The sequence below is a fragment of the Lagenorhynchus albirostris genome, chromosome 8, assembly GCF_949774975.1.
Source record: "Lagenorhynchus albirostris chromosome 8, mLagAlb1.1, whole genome shotgun sequence".
NCBI classification, from domain to species: Eukaryota; Metazoa; Chordata; class Mammalia; order Artiodactyla; family Delphinidae; genus Lagenorhynchus; species Lagenorhynchus albirostris.
Genome location: NC_083102.1, coordinates 82,668,720 through 82,690,573, shown reverse-complemented (window position 1 = coordinate 82,690,573; position 21,854 = coordinate 82,668,720). Strand labels below are relative to the sequence as shown.

Here is a 21,854-nt window from a genome sequence, read left to right as displayed (position 1 = left end):
TGCTGGGAGATTTATATTGACACAAGGTAAGGATTTAGATATGGGCAAGAAAATGCCTTACGTGATCATGCATCCTTATGTCTTCTGACTAATCTTTGATATTACTTGTCACCTGGATACATAAACCCAAGGTGACCTATTTCATACAAATCCTGGAAATCTTAGCATTTATCTAATTTTTCTAATTTTCTCTGTCAGTTATGCCCTCTGTAAAAATGTGGTTAACAATACCTAATTATAGAATTTTTTTTTTTTTTTGCTGTACGCAGTCGTCTCACTGTTGTGGCCTGTCCCGTTGCGGAGCACAGGCTCCGGATGTGCAGGCCCAGTGGCCATGGCTCACGGGCCCAGCTGCTCCGTGGCATGTGGGATCTTCCCAGACCGGGGCATGAACCCATGTCCCCTGCATTGGCAGGCGGACTCTCAACCACTGCACCACCAGGGAAGCCCTATAGAATTTTTTGTAGACTTAAATAATGACATGGAAGCATTTAGCATGATAATATGTTAACAAATATTTGTCCTCCCCCTTATCCTTTCTTAGAACTTTACAAGTTGTCCTTATAAGGGAGAAGAAATAGTATTCTACTTTTATATTTAATAATTTAATTTAAATAATTTAAAAACCGTATTTAAAACAAAGTAAAATTTAAAAAGCCAAAAGAGCATTGGAACCAGAATAATTTAAAAAAACTAACTTCACTCTAGTAACAGGGTACAGTGTATGGGAATCGAAGAGTTGTAAATTATTCCAGTTATCCAGGAAATTAATATTAAACTGACTAGCACTGCTGAAGAAGAACAGAGTACAATGACATACACAAAAAAACTAAAGTAATACATTAGCAAATATCAGGCCAGATCCTGGGACAAGATATGTGAAAAGGAGAAAAAGAGAGCAATATTCTAGCTGAGGAGTTTTTTTTTTTTTAACTGCCACTAGGGCAGTGTAAAAAGAGCATTTCCCCAGACCTCTGAAGCTTCATCTGCTAAGTGATTAAGACTAGATGATTCTTAAAATTCCTTCACATTTTGTAGCATAAAGGTCACAAACGAGAGAGAGAAAAAATGTGTCATACATGGAAGTGGGTAAAAGGTCTTTGAACTAACAGTCACAGCTATTTATATCTGAGTAACTGTGAATGTCCTGTGAGCCTGGAGACTTGTGGCTGTTTACACTGGAATCTTTATGTAGAATTGTCCTCTGTGTCTGAGCTACACCTCTAAACTATGACCTCCTTGAAGGTAAGCGTTGCTAAACTATCCAAGCCAATTTGGGCACACGCTGTTATTGGGTTATCTTGGTAAATATTGGTAGCTTCCAATAAACAACAGTAGGGTGAGCTATAGATCTCTTCGAAAGACAGCTACAGAGAAACCTTCTCAGAATTGGCTTCTGATGGAAGGAGTTAAGTAGCCAGCAGGAACCCAACCTGCTCCATGTGCTCTGTGAAGTCCCCACCCAGTCCTTTTAAGTATCCCAGTAGTTCTTGCATGGAAGATTCCTCAGAGGCACAGACTTAACATACTAACTACAGAATTCAGCTAACCATCCAGTCCCAGTCAGGCAACCAGGAATGCCCTGAAATCAAGAGCTGGACAATGGGCCATTTCTGAACTGGGCTTAGTGGGTTTTTATAGCCTATAATGTAAGGGTAGAGACTTAGGCCAGTAATATTTCTAGCCAATTCGTAAATCTTTGAGACCATTAATTCCAGCAGTAAAAACCTCATTGTTACATTTATTATGAAAATTTCCAGATTTTAGGAGATAAAGATAACTAAATTACAGATTTTGATTACACACTAAGTAAACAGTTCTAGAATGAATATTCACAACTAGGGTAGCTGCCCATTTCGAGATGGTAGATTAAAAGTATTCAGTACTCCCTCATTGCATTTTATATGCGAGTATTTGAAGTTCATTACAGAAAACCTTCCTGTAGGGATCATGCTTTCTTCTTCTTTGTGACAGGATTCTAGGCACACAGTGGCCACATCATGAATATTCATTGAGTATGTGTGTGTGTGTGTGTGTGTGTGTGTGTGTGTGTGTGTGTGTGTGTGTGTGTATGTATGAGGATGCATGTCATCAACTTTAACCTTTACAGAATTATTACCTTAAGAGATATGGAGAAAATCATACATTTTTTTGTCTAATGTAGCATATACTGTAATGGCTTGATTTGCTTTTAGAATATCTTTATTTTTGTCTTAGTTTCTTTATTCTAATGAGTTGCAAATATAATAGCATACTCACCAAATATTGCTAATCTTACATGGCAAAAGAATGTCATAACTATCATAAACTTGAACTTGCTCATTTTGCAAGACCGTGCCCAACGTTCCTAGCATCTCCAGCTTTCCACAAACTAGAATATTCCCTGATGCTTTGTTTCTTATCCTAAAGACCAGTGTGCATGTTGTTATGTGGTTCCTAGGAAGACTGTAATGTCCTAAACAAAGACGAAGGATGAAAAGAGTCAAGGGAATTGCTATGAGAAAATAAGTAGGGATATCCCTGGAGAAGGAGTTGCTTCTGTGTTCTTTTAAATGTCACAGAGTAATTGTTTCTTTTTTTAAGGAAAGAACCAGGGGGAAGAGCAGCTTATTTTCAAGCTGGAGAGCTTGGCAAATATAGGCTGCAGGGTTTACTTTGGTTTAGGAATCCCACTGCCTCACTGGAGGGTCAATCACAGCCATTCTTGGATACTTGGAGGTGGGGCTGATTGATGTACAGCGGTGACCTGACCCAGCACTTAAGGCAAACACAACCAGAGTCATCAGTGTTAATTCCGTATCCTCCAACCAGCATTTTGAAAGTGCGTTGACATCGGTGGCCTTGCACTTTTTCATCGGACTTCTAACTGGTAATTACACCTATATAATCACTGTGACGTTATCTAGCCTAACAGTGTAGGACTCAAGACCAGTGCCTGCAATACTAAAATCTCTTACTTTGCTCTGAGTTTTGCTTTGTTCTTGTCCAGTTTAAGCTATACGTGCATTTTTCTCTTCTCTTAAGGAATAGAATATATGAGATGGTATAGACATTCAGGCACCCTGTCCCAAGCTTTTAGATAAGAAATTGTGTCTAAAAGAAAATGGAAGGAGTTGGTCAGGTGTTGTAATTTTACTATGATCTTGTCAGTAATAACTACAATACTAAGTGATAAGATGACATTCAAAAATATTTGAAATTGTCCAAACCCTCCAACTTACCTGTGCTTGTATATGTGCAACGATGGAATATCTTGATAGAGCACCACATTAAAAGGGCAAATTCATGTGCGGCTACCTTTTATTCTTAAGAAGATATACGCCCAGGAAGACTGTTAAATTATAGATGGCCACTTTTACCTGAAGAGGCACTTAGAATGAATATTATTATATATGTTTTGGAGTCTCTTATATTAAGATTGTAAGGCAGAGTGGTTGTCTTCCCAGTCGTGGAGAAAGAAGAATCTATCCTCCCCCATCTCTTATAGTCAACAGTGACCAGTAGAGGTCACAGGCAGTTTCTACTGGGGCATTCCTGGAATGGATCTAGTCAGCAAGTGGTCACTGTGACTTGCTAGAGAGGTGACTTTGCAATTTTATTTTACCCTCAGGTTAGGGAAACTTAGTCATCATCTTGTATACCTGACTTGGGCTACTGAATCTTTTTTTTTTTTTTTTTTGCGGTACGCGGGCCTCTCACTGTTGTGGCCTCTCCCGTTGCGGAGCACAGGCTCTGGACGCGCAGGCCCAGCGGCCATGGCTCACGGGCCCAGCCGCTCCGCGGCATGTGGGATCTTCCCGAACCGGGGCACGAACCCGTGTCCCCTGCATCGGCAGGCGGACTCTGAACCACTGCGCCACCAGGGAAGCCCTGGAGGTAGCTTTTGAATCTTTCCTTCTGTACTCAGTATTGAGGCGCATCTCTGAAAGCAAAGTCAGCTGCTTGTGGCTTCCGGAACACTAGTTGCTTCTCACTACACAGGATGTACTAAGGATCTGAGGATAAGTTCTTGAAGAAACATTACTATCTTCCTTTCCTCTGGGAAATTCTTAAGCATGTAGAAATGTCCCATCGAGATTATGACTTAGTCAGTCAAAATGGATGAATTTAGTTATATTTATTCATTATGTTTCATCTTTAAAAAATTGAAGCCAATCTCCTAAAACATGTCTTAACACATGCATGTTGGAATTTTTCAAAAAACAGATATTGTCTATTTTCAATTTTAATTTTATTCACCTAAGATTGGAGGAAGATTGCCTGAAAGGTGACATCTTCAATGATAGAATGTTTTATGAAAGAAAAGGTTTTCCCTGTAATTAATTGGCACCAAAAGACTTAAAAAGGCAAATCACCACAGCATTTTTCCCCTAACCTAAATGACATGGCAGATAAGCCAGAGAAAGTTTAGTAAACAGTACAAATTTAGTTTAATCTTTATTTTTTTTAGTTTCATAGCTTGAAGAATTTAAATATTTTCTACTACACAGGATGGTAAATAAATATGAGCTTAAAAGGTTAAGTGGCAGAATAAGGTTCAGTTATAACTAAAATATTTTTTGGTAATATTTGGAAACCCATGGTTATGTATTGAACTGCCATCAGGAGGTAGGTGTCTTTCAAAACAGAAATACCCATTAAGTGGATAATGTGAGTGTATCAATAAAAGGAGTGAAGGAATCATCTCACACCGGTCAGAATGGCCATCATCAAAAAATCTAGAAACAGTAAATGCTGGAGAGGGTGTGGAGAAAAGGGAACACTCTTGCACTGTTGGTGGGAATGTAAATTGATACAGCCACTATGGAGAACAGTATGGAGGTTCCTTAAAAAACTACAGATAGAACTACCATATGACCCAGCAATCCCACTACTGGGCATATACCCAGAGAAAACCATAATTCAAAGAGAATCATGTACCAAAATGTTCATTGCAGCTCTATTTACAATAGCCAGGAGATGGAAGCAACCTAAGTGTCCATCGACAGATGAATGGATAAAGAATATGTGGCACATATATACAATGGGATATTACTCAGCCATAAAAAGAAACGAAATTGAGTTATTTGTAATGAGGTGGATGGACCTAGAGTCTGTCATACAGATTGAAGTAAGTCAGAAAGACAAAAACAAATACCGTATGCTAGCACATATATATGGAATCTAAGAAAGAAAATTAAAAAGGTCATGAAGAACCTAAGGGTAAGACGGGAATAAAGACACAGACCTACTAGAGAATGGACTTGAGGATATGGGGAGGGGCAAGGGTAAGCTGTGACAAAGTGAGAGAGGGGCATGGACATATATACACTACCAAATGTAAACTAGATAGCTAGTGGGAAGCAGCCGCATAGCACAGGGAGATCAGCTCAGTGCTTTGTGACCACCTAGAGGGGTGGGATAGGGAGGGTGGGAGGGAGGGAGACGCAGAGGGAAGAGATATGGGAACTTATGTATATGTATAACTGATTCACTTTGTTATAAAGCAGAAGCCAACACACAATTGTAAAGCAATTGTACTCCAATAAAGATGTTTAAGAAAAAAAAAAGAGTGAAGGAACAAAAGAATTCATGGTTTCTGCAAACTTAGGAATAGCTGTGATTTTGTAAGTATAATTGCAGTAAGTTAATCTGGATGCAATTTCAAACTTACATACCTAAAACCACATTTAATTTTGAAAAACTATTAGAAAGATTAAAATGAGATGTCAAATAAAAATCAACTAGGACAGATAAATGCAAGGTAAACCAAGGAAGAAAAGAAGGAAAAATGAAAACTGGAATCTTGTGGAGGAGAGAAGTCTATACTGAAACTTATTATAAAAATAATATTTTGGGACAGACTTATTTATAACATGGGAAATATTTAGTGGTTTTTAATTTTGAGTTGCATGAAATGGTATGGTTTCCATGTTTTTATGGGCTTATTTCACCTCCAGTTATTAATCACTGTAGTCCTTATTTCTTCAACCTACTGTGATTATCCAGTTTTCCCTGAGGAGTTGTAGAAAATGAAAGGAAAAACAGGCCTGCAGCAGTCTTGGATCATGTCCAGAAAATGTTTTTAGTCCTTGGACTACATGGAGGATGGTGCCCCAAGCCTTGTACACACAGATTGGGAAAACAATGAGGATCTCAGCGTATTCACTCTCAACAGGAAAGCCCTGTGTCCTTAACAAAAGGTGTACTACAGAGTACACTGAAACGCACTTGGGTAACATAAACATCTCGATTCACATTTGTATCTTTACCCATGAACAGGAAGCAATGTGGAGTAAGACAGTTTGCTTGCTAAATACCACAACTGAGGGCCCTGGGCCCTGAAAGCCAGGAAAACAGTTGTGTTAGCAATCTCTGAGGATAAATGTACTAATCAGCCAGTGCAAAACTAGGAGGACCAGTAGAGTCATTTAGGGTGACATTCCCTAGCAATTCAGATTCCATAACCTGCTACTGTTTACTTAAGTCACAACCTCCGGAGAAAAGAGAAGAGCAGCTTTCCGGAATCTGAAAGGGGATGGTGAGAATGAACATGATTTGAGTCCTTGGTTGCTTGTTGGAGAACGATGAGGATGACAGACACTTGCATAAAGACACGGCTGATGTTATTTAAACCTACTTCAGAATAGAAGATTTCTTTCTACTTAACCATAAGGTAAATTCCTTTATCAAGTCCATTGTCAGTGCCCCCTAATGTGAAGCAAACTTTAATGATGCTACTAAAAACGTTAGGGCTAAAATGAAGTTTAATAGGTAAGTTGAACTTCTCTATTATTCAAAGTTTAAGTGTGCAGATACTAAAGGGAAGGTTTTACTGTACCCCTGACTAGTTGTCATTTCTTTCATTCAAGCAGATAACCAACTGTCACAGAGAAACATGCAGAACAGTTGCAGGGTTCTGATATTTTAGAATTCTGAATTTTTATGATATCTACCTTATGCATGATAGTATAGTAGTCTGTCACTTTTATTCTGTTTGGATTTTAATGTTTATGATTTATAGAATATAGTCATGAAAATAAGATATATAGAAAGAAATTTAAATGATGTATAACATTTCCAGGAAAATATTTGCTTCTGGAAGTTTTATTTGATATATTAGATAGATATATAGCCACACACACCCATACACTCTATATGTGGGTATGTATGTGTGTTACACAGGTTTTTGTTTTGTTTTTACAGACTATTACACGAGACTTTGTTCAAACTGAAAAATACATTTAGAGCAGGATGTTCCCACTTTGAATCCTTATGGATTCTTGGAAATCTTAAGAATTTATTTCAAGTTCTTCCAAGGAGTTCATTTCAGAAGCAGCACTCTAAACCAAACCCTTTGGTCTCTTGGAAGACAGAAAACTCTGGCTTATCCACAAGCAAATCCTTCCCTTAAGCCCACTGAGAACCAACCTGGAAAATGATGATTTGATTTCACTATAGGGTTTGATAGGCTGTTTAATATTTCTTTAAAGCTTCTAGCAGAAGCTGCTGTGCCACTCAAATGCAAGGTTTGTGCCAAATGTTTCTTCAAAGTGTCAGGGCAGAAGGATCAAACTTTTCCATTTTCAAGCAAACAAACAGAAAAAGAAAGGCATCAGAAATATCTTATTTCCTGTGTGGTGATTTCTAAGATAAATTACTGTTACGTGACATACTTCTTAGAAAGTATTTTATTTCTAAGCTTTAAAAAAGAATTTAATTAGGTATGCTTCCATGTCCCTGGAAAAGTGTGTGTGTGTGTGTGTGTGTGTGTGCGCGCGTGCGTGCGTGTGTCTGCCTGTGCATGCATGTGAGTTTAACTCTTTCAGGAATTTGACACCCAAGTGCTGTGTATCTCCAAACTTAACAGATTGTCAGATGGCATAGATGTCAATATAATTGTTTAAAAAACAGACTAGAGAGTATGGTTAGTATGTCTGTTTATTACTACATGGAACAAAATCACTTTAAGTCTCATTATCCCTCTGATTTCTTTTCTGGTTTTATACATTCATCACAATGAAAGCTTCTTAACCTTTCATAGCATATCACCTTGATCAAGCCATCAGCTAATGTGAATGTGTAAATTGATTTCTGTAACCCTTAAAATTATTTTATTGATTTCCTTTTTAAGACCCCACTTCAGGGACTATTTATAGTGTAGATGACATTTCTCAACACAAAAGTCTGTTGTACCCTCAATTCAATGAATTTTATATTTCTGCCATGTGAAATTATAAATTAATTGCTCACATAATTTTTTTCAACCTTTTTCTGGTATTTGGTTAGCTAAATGCTTATTTTTGTAATTGATTATTGATTTTTTCTTATTATTTCATAACAACATGCTTTGAGGTCTAGTTATTCTTTTACCTGAAGATTTCTGTTTTTTCCCCCTAATAATTTCCTTTCTAATGTATGAAGACAAATTGTCCTGACAACTATGCTGATCTTAACACTTCCTTAAGGCTCATAGTATTGCTTAAATGTTGACTTTTCCCCACTCTCCTTAGAGAGTTAAGTCTGTTTTGCAAACAGTTCAAGTAAAGATAGGTGCGCCAACATATTTAGAAGGCCTGTGAAATTTACATATTGATCTGGCCCAGCCCACATGAGACTATCCACATATACAGAGGTGCTCTCTCTTTAATCTGTCTTTTACACACAGCTCCTACCATGACTTCTATGAGACATATGGGGAAGTTTACTTTATATCACTAATGCAGTAAGTTTACTTTCATTGTGTGCTCTATTCATTAGACGACATAGCTTAAGTCTAAACTTTAATCACCCTGATATTCTGCATTTTACCTTAAATGATGTCCTTTCAATTTTTCCTTTAAACGTGATATTAAAAACTTCCATTTTAATCTCTCAAGCTTTCGCTGGCATTACCATGTACTGCTATGTCTTGTGAATTTAATATTCTCTTTTAAAGTTATGTACGTATATATTTATTTTTATTCCTGCATGTGAAGGCCCTCCTCACCACATGAAGCAGGTAGAACCTGCCATTGGTTTAATACTTCCATAAATGTAAGGCAGCAATTGAAAAACTAGGTATTTGTCTATATAACACACACAGTCAGGTGCCGTATGCATGTGCATAAATGTGTGTGTGTGTATAGATCTTCATGATTAGTTAGCCCAAGGATTAAAGTGATAAGACGAATTTTGCCTTATGGTTTTACACTGGTGACTAATGTTTTGAGATACTTTACAGTGTTATGTGTTACAGGTCTTCAGAATGAATTTTGTTTTAGCTAATCTCAAAATAATTGTTAACTGCCACTTGCAGAATATGTTCACTGTTCATTCCTTGGTTATTGTACTTAGATATCATTTTCTAAGAGGAGGTTATTTATAATTGTTATTCAATTTGAACAAATGTGTTGAAAAGAGTACGTAAATGAGGTATTGATCAAGAACTTATTTATATATATATTTTTTTATTTCAGAAAAGAGTATAGGCTCTTCAGTCAGTCTTTCAGGGTTTTAATCCTTGTTTTGGCACATGCTAGCTGTGTGACCTCAACTAGTTGTCTAAAGAAAATAGTAAGGTGGTGTGGTGGGTCAATGAGATAACTTATGTGAAACACTTATTTCAACAACTGGCAGACAGTAAGCCCCCAATACATGTTAACTCTGTAACCTTATCATCATCATAATTTATAGGTCTTTGATTGCCCATACAATCTAGAATTGCAAAGCATATGATACCAAAATTCTTTTCATTTGCTAGACTGTAAAAAAAAAATGAATCACTTAAAAATTTTTATCTACTATATAGAATCTGCATACATCTTTACGTTTTAAATTTAAATCTAACATATGATTTGATCTTCAGCTTGAGGCTGTAGGTAGGCTCTGTAGTTACTCTCTTTGACAAGAAAGGAAATCAGGAATATGAGGACTGTGTGCTGCCCAGTTCACAAAACCTATTATTATTAAAAGAGCTGTAGTCAGGACTTGGGCTGTGTGATTCCTCTTCTAGAACTCGTATTATGCCTACATTGTCTGCTTCTCACATATGTTGCAATGTTATAATTACTCAACATACTTTACTCTTCCTCTTTTATTTCACAAGTGTTAAATTCCATGAATCAGCTCATCTAGAAATACTGTTCTAAAGGATTTTTTGAAACCATACAAATGCTAGAAGAAAGTTTATTATTTTTTATATTCTTGGAGAAAGACTTTCAAAGCATGACACAATACCTAAAAGGAATTGCTGTGAAAGTTAATGGCATAAAAATTGAAATTGTCAGTAATTTAAAAATGCAATAAAAATAAAGTTTAAAATAGTCAAAAAAGTTTTAAAAACTGTCAAATGTCAGAAGACTGGCTATTGCCTTACTAGCTAATAAGGAAGGACAAACAAACCCACAGGGGAATAAAAAAGATGAACAAAGGTATTATCACAAATATTTAAAAATATAAATGCCAATACGCTTAAGAAAATAGGTGAACCTTCACTCAATTAAATATTTACCGATAAAATAAGTACTTGTTAAAAACAAAGTTTAGTGTAAACCAGTGTGAGACAGGCATTTTCACACATTGCTGTGTACATGTATGAACAGAAATTTGGTAAAACTCCCCCTGCCAAAAAAAGTACATACTTTTAAATTTCACTTTCTGCTATTTACTAGTGTCCTAGCACAGTAAACAAAACTATATGGGAACTTCCCTGGTGGTCCAGTGGTTAAGACTTCACCTTCCAATGCAGGGGGTGTGGGTTTGATCCCTGGTCAGGGAGATAAGATCCCACATGCCTCGCGGCCAGAAAACCACAACATAAAACAGAAGCAATATTGTAACAAATTCAATAAAGACTTCATTCTCCATTTTCTGATTAAGAAAATAAGAGTAAGTAGTTATTTAACTCCTAATCCCCAGTCAATATAGCTAGCAATGGTAACATCAGAAGTCATGGATGTCTGTCTGATTCCAAATTCTAAGTGGTCTTCCAGAAAAAAAAAGACTTCCCAAAGCACTGTGCCTAAGCTGACTTAAGCATATTGACAGTTTTATCTTTCATTCTACTAAATTTTGTCTAGTGCTGTAGTGGATTTACAGAAGGCAAGGTATATAGCCTAATATAAAAATATCACTTCAAAATATTGCACATACATTATATTTTTAAAATGAAAACCCCAACACGCATTACTCAGAAATGGGTGCGGCAGTTTTCTGCCTTGTTCAAGGTGAATATTTTGCTCAAAATATAGATATATGGTTGCAGATTTTACTTAGCTCTAGATTTCCTGGGTGTTGTGTGCTAAACTACTCAGAACGGTTGCCTATGGGATTGAACACTTAGCAGCTGCCTCTGGGAATGTAAATTTGATTCTTTGGGCTGCTCATGGGAGGGTGTGACATTTTCCCCTCCAGAGAGAGAGGATTTGGATGGCATTAGGCTACTGAGTAAATAGTGATCCAAGTAAGTTCAGTGTCAGCTTAGGCATCTATTTTACACGTATTTTTTCTGAATCATCTTTCTCTAACAGTGTTCAAATTTTCATTATAATTTAACTATCCTTGACTTCCCTGGTGGTCCAGTGGTTAAGAATCCGCCTTCCAATGCAGGTGACGTGGGTTCAGTCCCTGGTCGGGGAACTAAGATCCCACATGCTGCGGGGCAACTAAGCCCGCGTGCCACAACTACTGAGCCCATGCACCACAACGAAGAGCCCACACACTGCAATGAAAGATCCCGCATGCTGTAAACCAAGACCTGACACAACCAAAATTTAAAAAAATAATAATTTAACTAGCCTTTCAATATATTTAAGATATGCTGTTTAAAATGGCATCTGAACTCCTGTGTTGGTGGACTCTTTCTGAATTGTCACACTGGAGGGTGTGTGTATGTGTGTGTATCTGTGAGAAGGCTGAGAAGGAAAGGTATCAAAGTAGCTTAAATACAATAAAATAGATACTCTTAATCAAAATAATTATTAAATTAGCTTTTATACTACCTTTTTATTAATACCACAAAGTTAAAAGGTCACAATTATAAGGGAATCATCTTTTTAAATTATCTGAAATCTCTGTAAGTTATTCTTTTTAAATGAAAAGCATCAATCATAATGAGATTACACAAGGCCATTTCTACTTTATTGTAATTAAATGATCAGATATTTTTTTAAAATTCTAATATACCTGAAGACTTTTATAACTTATTATTAATTTTTAAATAAATGTGTCTGTAAAAATATCCTGGAGAAAGAAAGCAATGCTAGAGGAAAAAAAGTGCTTTGGATTCCTTTCCAGTTGTATTGCACAGCTAGCAAATGAGAGGATCCAACACATGCCCAGAAGTGACAGCACAAGCAATCCAATGAGGACTGGTTTAAATACAATCTGATGAACTAAATGTATTTCTGCCTATTACTGTTAGGTTGTTGTTTTTCAAGGCTGACTTAGAGGCATTTATTTAGCTGATCTGTCTGATAGATGACAGTTTAACCTTCTGAAGATTTTGATTTTTGCCTGTATGTTTCTGAGAATTTCTTTGTAAAAATGTATTTTTAATATTGAGGGTCTTTGTTATCCTCCCAAAGTGCAAGATTTGGTTAGATTTTAAAATAATTACTTTCTTTTAAAGTAACTTTAGTATATGCTTTTTTATATTAAAAGGTCATCCTAAATAGTAGAATTATTTAAATGTTATGTAACAGTTGTCTTTTTATCTGAAGAGATCTAAGAGAAATTTAATTTTGGGGGTTTTCGTAGAAGGATTTTGCTGTGCTCATGAAACTTCTATAAAACTAAGAGAAAATAATAAATAGTGAAGAACTTCCAGCTAGAACAATAGGCTATTTCCTTTTTTAAACGTGTGTTTGTTATCCTTGTTGATTGACAGAGTCTCCAGTCGTTTTCGCAATTATTAGGCTCAACACACTTTAGATTTATGAAAAGTGCATTTTGTTTAAACTTTATGAAATGAGGTTTTCAAGCAGGAAGTTAGACTCTGATAATTCTGCCCAATCTACACTTTCCGCCCCCGGGCCCAGTTTATCATCTGGAATAATGATTCTGTAGTAAAAGAGTATATTAGAGGCCACTCAACAAGTTAGTTCCTTTTGTCTCTCTGGCCTCTAACTTACTTGGATGGGAAAATGGCCAAAAGAAAAAAAAAGAAGTACTGCAGAGGATCTCAGATATAGGTAATGGGTCCTTACCAGAACATAAAAATAGACCTGTAGGAGCCATATCAGTGGTGGGATGTGTGTGGGGTTTTTGTTTGTTTGTTTGTTGTTTTAATTACTCTTGCAACAGAACACTCACTGGGATCTGACGTCTGTCTGTCTGTCTCTCTCTTTTTTTTTTTCTTAAAGCATATTTAAACTCACTTTTTATAATGGGGATTTCAGTGTAGGGTTTTCTGCAGAATACCATTTGGTCCTACTAAGAATTGACTGTTCAAATGTTGGAGCATTTGATTGAAAAATCCTTCTTAGCCTTTTTAAAGGTAAGTCATAATGATTTTTTTTTAAATAAAAAGATTTCTATCTCCCAAATGATAGGAGATAACACTACTATATAAACACCCATTAGAAGTTATAGAACAGCAACAGCAAGCAGAAACTGTTTTCTTGAAGTCATTAGGCTTTTTTTAAAACATAGGTTTGTGTTGTTTTCCAAGTTATCAATCTTCTTACCTTTTATGTTTAAAAAAATATTGAAACCTTGTCCACCAGCCTATGACATTTTGTTTCTTGATGTTTAAAATCTTATGTTTATTTGTAAATATTTATTTGTTAATATTTAAAATGATGTACTATCCAATTTGATTATTGCAGAACTTTCATTATCTACTTAGGCTATTTATACATGATTTTTAATTTAAATTATGAATGAAAATCAACATAAATAAAAACCAGTATAGTAGGATTAGTTCTTATAAATGACTTGCCACTCTATGCCAACATGCTTTCTAATATGCAATTGTTAACTACCTATTATTTTAGAGAGTCATTATTTTGTTTAATCTTCTATCTTAATTTCACAACTTTTAGTGAACCTGACTTTGTCTACATGGTTAAATGCAGTGCATGTTTTGGATATATTCTTATTAAGCATTTTTTTTAAATGAACAAAGATATTGTAATTGCTACTGGGGATGGTTAATTGTATTAATTCCAAATGATGATTCTGATTTATATAAATGTTTATAAATTATATAAAATTTGGTAATAGAATAAAAAAACAAAATTAAAGTTTTTGGATATTTAGGAAGCTTATTACAAATATCAGCAAATTATTTTCTTGAATGATGATACAAAGTTTAAAGGACAAATCATTCTAGAGAAATTAAAAGTTTTAATTTATAGTAATTTATAGTAAGTGAATTCATACATAACTGTAAATGGCATAAATTCTCTAGCGTAAATTTCTAACAGTTTCTAGAATTGTAACATATTGAAAGATGTTTTTGAAATCTTTTCATGTACTTTTCAGTCCTTGACTGTGTAGTTTTAAATTAGGAAAAGAAACAGTGCTTTTAGTATTCGTTCAAAAAATAACCAAAATAATAATTTTTAAAAATTTTCTTATGTAGAGAGTCCAGTGGTGGACTGGATTTTATGAGAGGAAAAATACATAGAAATTTTTTCATTTACCAAAATCATTATGAGACCGGAACAATAAATCCAATACAAACTCATCAGAAGTTAAGCTGGGAGGAATAACATAATTACAACTGGAGACGTATTGGACAGAATGTACTAAAAATTTTGGAATTTATTTTGGGAGTTATAGTTGCTACGCTTAATTTTTAAGAAAATGTTAGCAAAAAATACTTGTGGATTTTTCTTTTCTTCCTGAAGGAATGGATTCTGTAACTATTTTCTGATTTAATCCAAACGTGTTTTAATTCACTGGCCCAAGTCATGGCTGAAAGTTTCAAGGAGCATTAGTCTAACCTAGAAGCTGCCTTTTCATTTGCATAATATTCTAAATCCTGGTATACATAAGAATAAACGATTTCATCAGATTTTACTGTAACCTAAGAGTTTTGGAAATAATCATTCTTCTTTGTGTAACTTATACACATTTATTAGATTTTTTAAAAATAATACTTGGCCATTTTGCAATAACATTTTACTATTAGGTTATTGTTCAAAATAATATTCCATAATATTTCAAATAACATAACATGTGCTATGATAGGAATTTTTATTCATTACCTCATTGAATTTTATTTGACATTTTAAACCATATATGATGTATTTATACACATTTTAGAGAAAACTGAGCCACAGAAAACTATAATGTTAGACTGTGAATTGAACCTAATTATTTGAATTCAAAGCTCAGAATAATTGCAAATCTTATAGTATTCTACTGTTTACAGTAAGAGTTGGGCTGGGAAAAAAGAGATAATAGCATTTCTATCTAGGACTCAACAATCAAGAATGGCTCTAGGGCTTCCCTGGTGGCGCAGTGGTTGAGAGTCCGCCTGCCGATGCAGGGGACGCGGGTTCGTGCCGCGGTTCGGGAAGATCCCACATGGCGCGCAGCGGCTGGGCCCGTGAGCCATGGCCGCTGAGCCTGCGCGTCCGGAGCCTGTGCTCCCCAACGGGAGAGGCTACAACAGTGAGAGGCCCACATACCGCAAAAACAAACAAACAAACAAAAGAATGGCTCTAGATAATCCTATTTAAACGGACATGACTCTAAGAGAATCATTTCAAACCTATAGTAATCTCTATACTCAAGTACTCCAAAAACTACTCCAAAAAGGTTGGTTTGCTTCTAGAAGAACATTTAGTGTAATAATGAAGTCAATGTAATTATTGTTTTAATTTTCTAAGACTACCACCAAAACAAGTTTTAACTTGTTATACTTGAAAGGCATAATTTAGTAAAGTATATTATTGTTTTGTATTATAGATGTCTATAAACTTTTTTCTGTTATGTATGTTTAGCTCCATATATTCTGATAGGATGGAAATGCCCATATAAATTAAAAGGATTATGGTAACTTGAATAAGAGAAGGTGTCAGAGATCTCCTAATCCGGTTATTTAAATATTTTCCACATAGCCGTTGGGTTCTGTGGGGATGACTCAGAGCCCAAATGAGATGTGACTGGAAAGGGGAAAGGGCCACAGTTCTTGCCAACTTTGACCACAATAGCTATTCTTTTAACTATCTTTATATGTTGGGATTGTGTGTAAAATAAGTACTAGTCTAATTCCCTTCTGTTTCCACATAATGAAACACAACCAGATTTAAATGATTGACTTAACTAGTTTGATGTGAATCTGCATCTTCCTCATGGCTAGGGAATCATGGCTTTTTAAACACACCTAGATATCATATAAAGTAAGAGTGTGAACAGGAACTTAATTTGGAAAGCTAATTTTCATCATTCATATTCAACCTGTTGTTGAATTAATCACCCCCAGAACTCTAAAACTGCATTTTGTGGGCAGATACTGTATTTATTAGGTGAGGAAGACTGTGTATCAAAAGAATCACAGTGTGTGTCTAGTGGAAAACAGAGGTGTGTGATCTGGTTTCCTATTCCAAGGAAAAGTGGAAGGAAGGCTTATGGAGAGAATGGGAAATTTCTAACTCACTCATGAGTTAGAAAATGTCATCCAGGTCCTGGCACTCATTTATGGTACAAGTACATACTCTTATAATCTGAAAATGTTAAAGTTTCGTAGTTCACATCCCAGGAAACTGTACCTCTGGGCCATGCCTTTTCTGAGTGGAGTTTCCCAGGAAACACAGCTCTATCTGCACATGGGAATAATTACAGATTCTCTGGGAACTTTATTTTTCTGACCTACTAATGGAGACGCTTCTTATAGCTCAGTCTCAGTTCCTATCACCAGGTTTCCAACACAGTAGAATGGCATAAATCTCATAAGTTCATCTGGAAACATTTCGTAGATATGACAGCAAAAAAAGAAACAGCCACGTGTACATATACTCATGAATTCTACAAAAGGAATAGGACTTAATGTCTGTGAACTGATAGGATACAGCTGATCTCCATATAGACTGAAGAAAGTTATGGGATTAGTGGTATCTTAAAACATTTCTTTTTATTTTCTCTTCCTTCTTATTGGTCTCAAAAATATGTTTTCTTCCCTGTACCTTTGATTATTTTTTGTTTTCCAAATTTAAGTACTTTAAGCAAGCAATAAGTTATTACAGATATCAATATCTTAGTTTTTGTTTATGTTTGAGTAAAATGTGCTTTCTTTTTTTCTTTTTCTACATCTTTATTGGAGTATAATTGCTTTACAATGGTGTGTTAGTTTCCACTTTACAACAAGGTGAATCAGTTATACATATACATGTGTTCCCATATCTCTTCACACTTGTGTCTCCCTCCCTCCCACCCTCCGTATCCCACCCCTCGAGGTGGTCACAAAGCACCGAGCTGATCTCCCTGTGCTATGCGGCTGCTTCCCACCAGCTATCTATTCTACGTTTGGTAGTGTGTATATGTCCATGCCACTCTCTCACTTTGTCACAGCTTACCCTTCCCCCTTGCCATATCCTCAAGTCCATTCTCTAGTAGGTCTGTATCTTTATTCCTGTCTTACCCATAGGTTCTTCATGACATTGTTATTTTTTCTTAGATTCCATATATATGTGTTAGCATATGGTATTTGTCTTTCTCTTTCTGACTTACTTCACTCTGTATGACAGACTCTAGGTCCATCCACCTCAATTTCGTTTCTTTTTATGGTTGAGTAATACTCCATTGTATATATATGCCACATCTTCTTTATCCATTCATCTAATGATGGACATGTAGGTTGCTTCCATCTCCAGGCTATTGTAAATAGAGCTGCAATGAACATTTTGGTACATGACTCTTTTTGAATTATGGTTTTCTCAGGGTATATGCTCAGGAGTGGGTTTGCTAGGTTGTATGGTAGTTCTATTTGCAGGTTTTTAAGAAACCTCCATACTGTTCTCCATAGTGGCTGTACCAATTCACGTTCCCACCAGCAGTGCAAGAGTGTTCCTTTTCTCCACACCCTCTCCATCATTTATTGTTTCTAGGTTTTTTGATGATGGCCATTCTGACCAGTGTGAGATGATATCTCATTGTAGTTTTGATTTGCATTTCTCTAATGATTAATGATGTTGAGCATTCTTTCATGTGTTTGTTGGCAATCTGTATATCTTCTTTGGAGAAATGTCTATGTAGGTCTTCTGCCCATTTTTGGATTGGGTTGTTTGTTGTTTTGTTATTGAGCTGCATGAGCTGCTTGTAAATTTGGAGATTAATCCTTTGTCAGTTGCTTCATTTGCAAATATTTTCTCCCATTCTGAGGGTTGTCTTTTGGTCTTGTTTATGGTTTCCTTTGCTGTGCAAAAGCTTTTAAGTTTCATTAGGTCCCATTTATTTTTGTTTTTATTTCCATTTCTCTAGGAGATGGGTCAAAAAGGATCTTGCTGTGATTTATGTTACAGAGTGTTCTGCCTATGTTTTCTCTAAGAGTTTGATAGTTTCTGGCCTTACATTTAGGTCTTTAATCCATTTTGAGCTTATTTTTGTGTATGGTGTTAGGGAGTGTTCTAATCTCATACTTTTACATGTACCTGTCCAGTTTTCCCAGCACCACTTATTGGAGAGGCTGTCCTTTCTCCACTGTACATTCCTGCCTCCTTTATCAAAGATAAGGTGACCATATGTGTGTGGGTTTATCATTGGGCTTTCTATCCTTCTCCATTGATCTATATTTCTGTTCTTGTGCCCGTACCATACTATCTTGATTGCAGTAGCTTTGCAGTACAGTCTGAAGTCAGGGAGCCTGATACCTCCAGCTCCGTTTTTCGTTCTCAAGATTGCTTTGGCTATTCGGGGTCTTTTGTGTTTCCATACAAATTGTGAAATGTTTTGTTCTAGTTCTGTGAAAAATGCCAGTGGTAGGTTGATAGGGATTGCATTGAATCTGTAGATTGCTTTGGGTAGTAGAGTCATTTTCACAATGTTAATTCTTCCTATCCAAGAACATGGTATATCTCTCTATCTATTTGTATCATCTTTAATTTCTTTCATCAGTGTCTTATAATTTTCTGCATACAGGTCTTTGGTCTCCTTAGGTAGGTTTATTCCTAGATATTTTATTGTTTTTGTTGCAGTGGTAAATGGGAGTGTTTTCTTGGTTTCACTTTCAGATTTTTCATCATTAGTGTATAGGAATGCCAGAGATTTCTGTGCATTAATTTTGTATCCTGCAACTTTACCAAATTCATTGATTAGCTCTAGTAGTTTTCTTGTAGCATCTTTAGGATTCTCTATGTATAGTATCATGTCATCTGCAAAGAGTGACAGCTTTACTTCTTCTTTTCTGATTTGGATTCGTTTTTTTTTCCTTTTCTTCTCTGATTGCTGTGGCTAAAACTTCCAAAACTATGTTGAATAAGAGTGGTGAGAGTGGGCAACCTTGTTTTGTTCCTGATGTTAGTGGAAATTCTTTCAGTTTTTCACCATTGAGGACGATGTTGGCTGTAGGTTTGTCATATATGGCCTTTATTAAGTTAAGGAAAGTTCCCTCTATGCCTACTTTCTGCAGGGTTTTTATCATAAATGGGTGTTGAATTTTGTCGAAAGATTTCTCTGCATCTGTTGAGATGATCATATGGTTTTTCTCTTTCAGTTTGTTAATATGGTGTATCACATTGTTCAGTTTGTGTATATTGAAGAATCCTTGCATTCCTGGAATAAACCCAACTTGATCATGGTGTATGATCCTTTTAATGTGCTGTTGGATTATGTTTGCTAGTATTTTGTTGAGGATTTTTGCATCTATGTTCATCAGTGATAGTGGCCTGTAGTTTTCTTTCTTTGTGACATCCTTGTCTGGTTTTGGTATCAGGGTGACTGTGGCCTCGTAGAATGAGTTTGGGAGTGTTCCTCCCTCTGTTATATTTTGGAAGAGTTTGAGAAGGATAGGTGTTAGCTCTTCTCTAAATGTTTGATAGAATTCACCTGTGAAGCCATCTGGTCCTGGGCTTTTGTTTGTTGTAAAATTTTCAATCACAGTCTCAATTTCAGTGCTTGTGATTGGTCTGTTCATATTTTCTATTTCTTCCTGATTCAGTCTTGGCAGGTTGTGCATTTCTAAGAATTTGTCCATTTCTTCCAGGTTGTCCATTTTATTGGCATAGAGTTGCTTGTAGTAATCTCTCATGATCTTTTGTATTTCTGCAGTGTCAGTTGTTACTTCTCCTTTTTCATTTCTAATTCTATTGATTTGATTCTTCTCCCTTTTTTTCTTGATGAGTCTGGCTAATGGTTTATCAATTTTGTTTATCTTCTCCAGGAACCAGCTTTTACTTTTATAGTTCTTTGCTGTTGTTTCCTTCATTTCTTATTCATTTATTTCTGATCTGATCGTTATGATTTCTTTCCTTCTGCTAACTTTGGGGTTTTTTTGTTCTTCTTTCTCTAATTGCTTTAGGTGCAAGGTTAGGTTGTTTATTCGAGATGTTTCTTGTTTCTTAAGGTAGGATATTATTGCTGTAAACTTCCCTCTTAGAACTGCTTTTGCTGCATCCCATAGGTTTTGGGTCATCGTGTCTCCATTGTCATTTGTTTCTAGGTACTTTTTGATTTCCTCTTTGATTTCTTCAGTGATCTCTTGGTTATTAAGTAGTCTATTGTTTAGCCTCCATGTGTTTGTATTTTTTACAGATCTTTTCCTGTAATTGATATCTAGTCTCATAGCGTTGTGCTCGGAAAAGATACTTGATACAATTTCAATTTTCTTAAATTTACCAAGGCTTGATTTGTGACCCAAGATATGATCTATCCTGGAGAATGTTCCATGAGCACCTGAGAAAAATGTGTATTCTGTTGTTTTTGGATGGAATGTCCTATAAATATCAATTAAGTCCATCTTCTTTAATGTATCATTTAAAGCTTGTGTTTCCTTACTTATTTTCATTTTGGATGATCTGTCCATTGGTGAAAGTGGGGTGTTAAAGTCCCCTACTCTGAATGTGTTACTGTCGATTTCCCCTTTTATGGTTGTTATTATTTGCCTTATATATTGAGGTGCTCCTATGTTGGGTGAATAAATATTTACTATTGTTATATCTTCTTCTTGGATCGATCCCTTGATCATTATGTAGTGCCCTTCTTTGTCTCTTGTAATAGTCTATATTTTAAAGTCTATTGTGTCTGATATGATAATTGCTACTCCAGCTTTCTTTTGGTTTCCATTTGCATGGAATATCTTTTTCCATCCCCTCACTTTCAGTCTGTATGTGTCCCTAGGTCTGAAGTGGGTCTCTTGTCGACAGCATATATATGTGTCTTGTTTTTGTATCCATTCAGCCAATCTGTGTCTTTTGGTGGGAGCATTTAATCCATTTACATTTAAGGTAGTTATCGATACGTATGTTCCTATTCCCATTTTCTTAATTGTTTTGGGTTCGTTATTGTAGGTCCTTTCCTTCTCTTGTGTTTTTTGCCTAGAGAAGTTCCTTTAGCATTTGTTGTAAAGCTGGTTTGGTGGTGCTGAACTCTCTCAGCTTTAGCTTGTCTGTAAAGGTTTTAATTTCTCCATCAAATCCAAATGAGATCTTTGCTGTGTAGAGTAATCTTGGTTGCAGGTTTTTCTCCTTCATCACTTTAAATATGTCCTGCCAGTCCCTTCTGGCTTGCAGAGTTTCTGCTGAAAGATCAGATGTTAACCTTATGGGGATTCCCTTGTGTGTTATTTGTTGTTTTTCCCTTGCTGCTTTTAATATGTTTTCTTTATATTTAATTTTTGACAGTTTGATTAATATGTGTCTTGCCATGTTTCTCCTTGGATTTATCCTGTATTTGACTCTCTGTGCTTCCTGGACTTGATTAACTATTTCCTTTCCCATATTAGGTACGTT

General features: G+C 35.8%; 1 protein-coding gene across 7 annotated transcripts in view; it reads left to right on the top strand.

The window, feature by feature from the left end:
* LOC132524790 (platelet glycoprotein 4) overlaps positions 1-21,854 on the top strand; it is an 83,351-nt gene that overhangs the window by 23,202 nt on the left and 38,295 nt on the right. For 2 of the 7 annotated variants that reach the window (XM_060157203.1, XM_060157204.1), the window contains exon 1: positions 13,207-13,456. The exons of 1 other annotated variant lie outside the window; for it this stretch is intronic. The gene's annotated coding sequence lies outside the window, so the exon portion shown is untranslated. Of the gene's footprint in view, positions 1-6,524; positions 6,656-8,655; positions 8,705-13,106; positions 13,152-13,206; positions 13,457-14,545; positions 14,695-21,854 lie in introns of those variants that run through there. 4 more of the 7 variants (XM_060157207.1, XM_060157208.1, XM_060157206.1 and 1 more) reach the window with 4 other exon arrangements.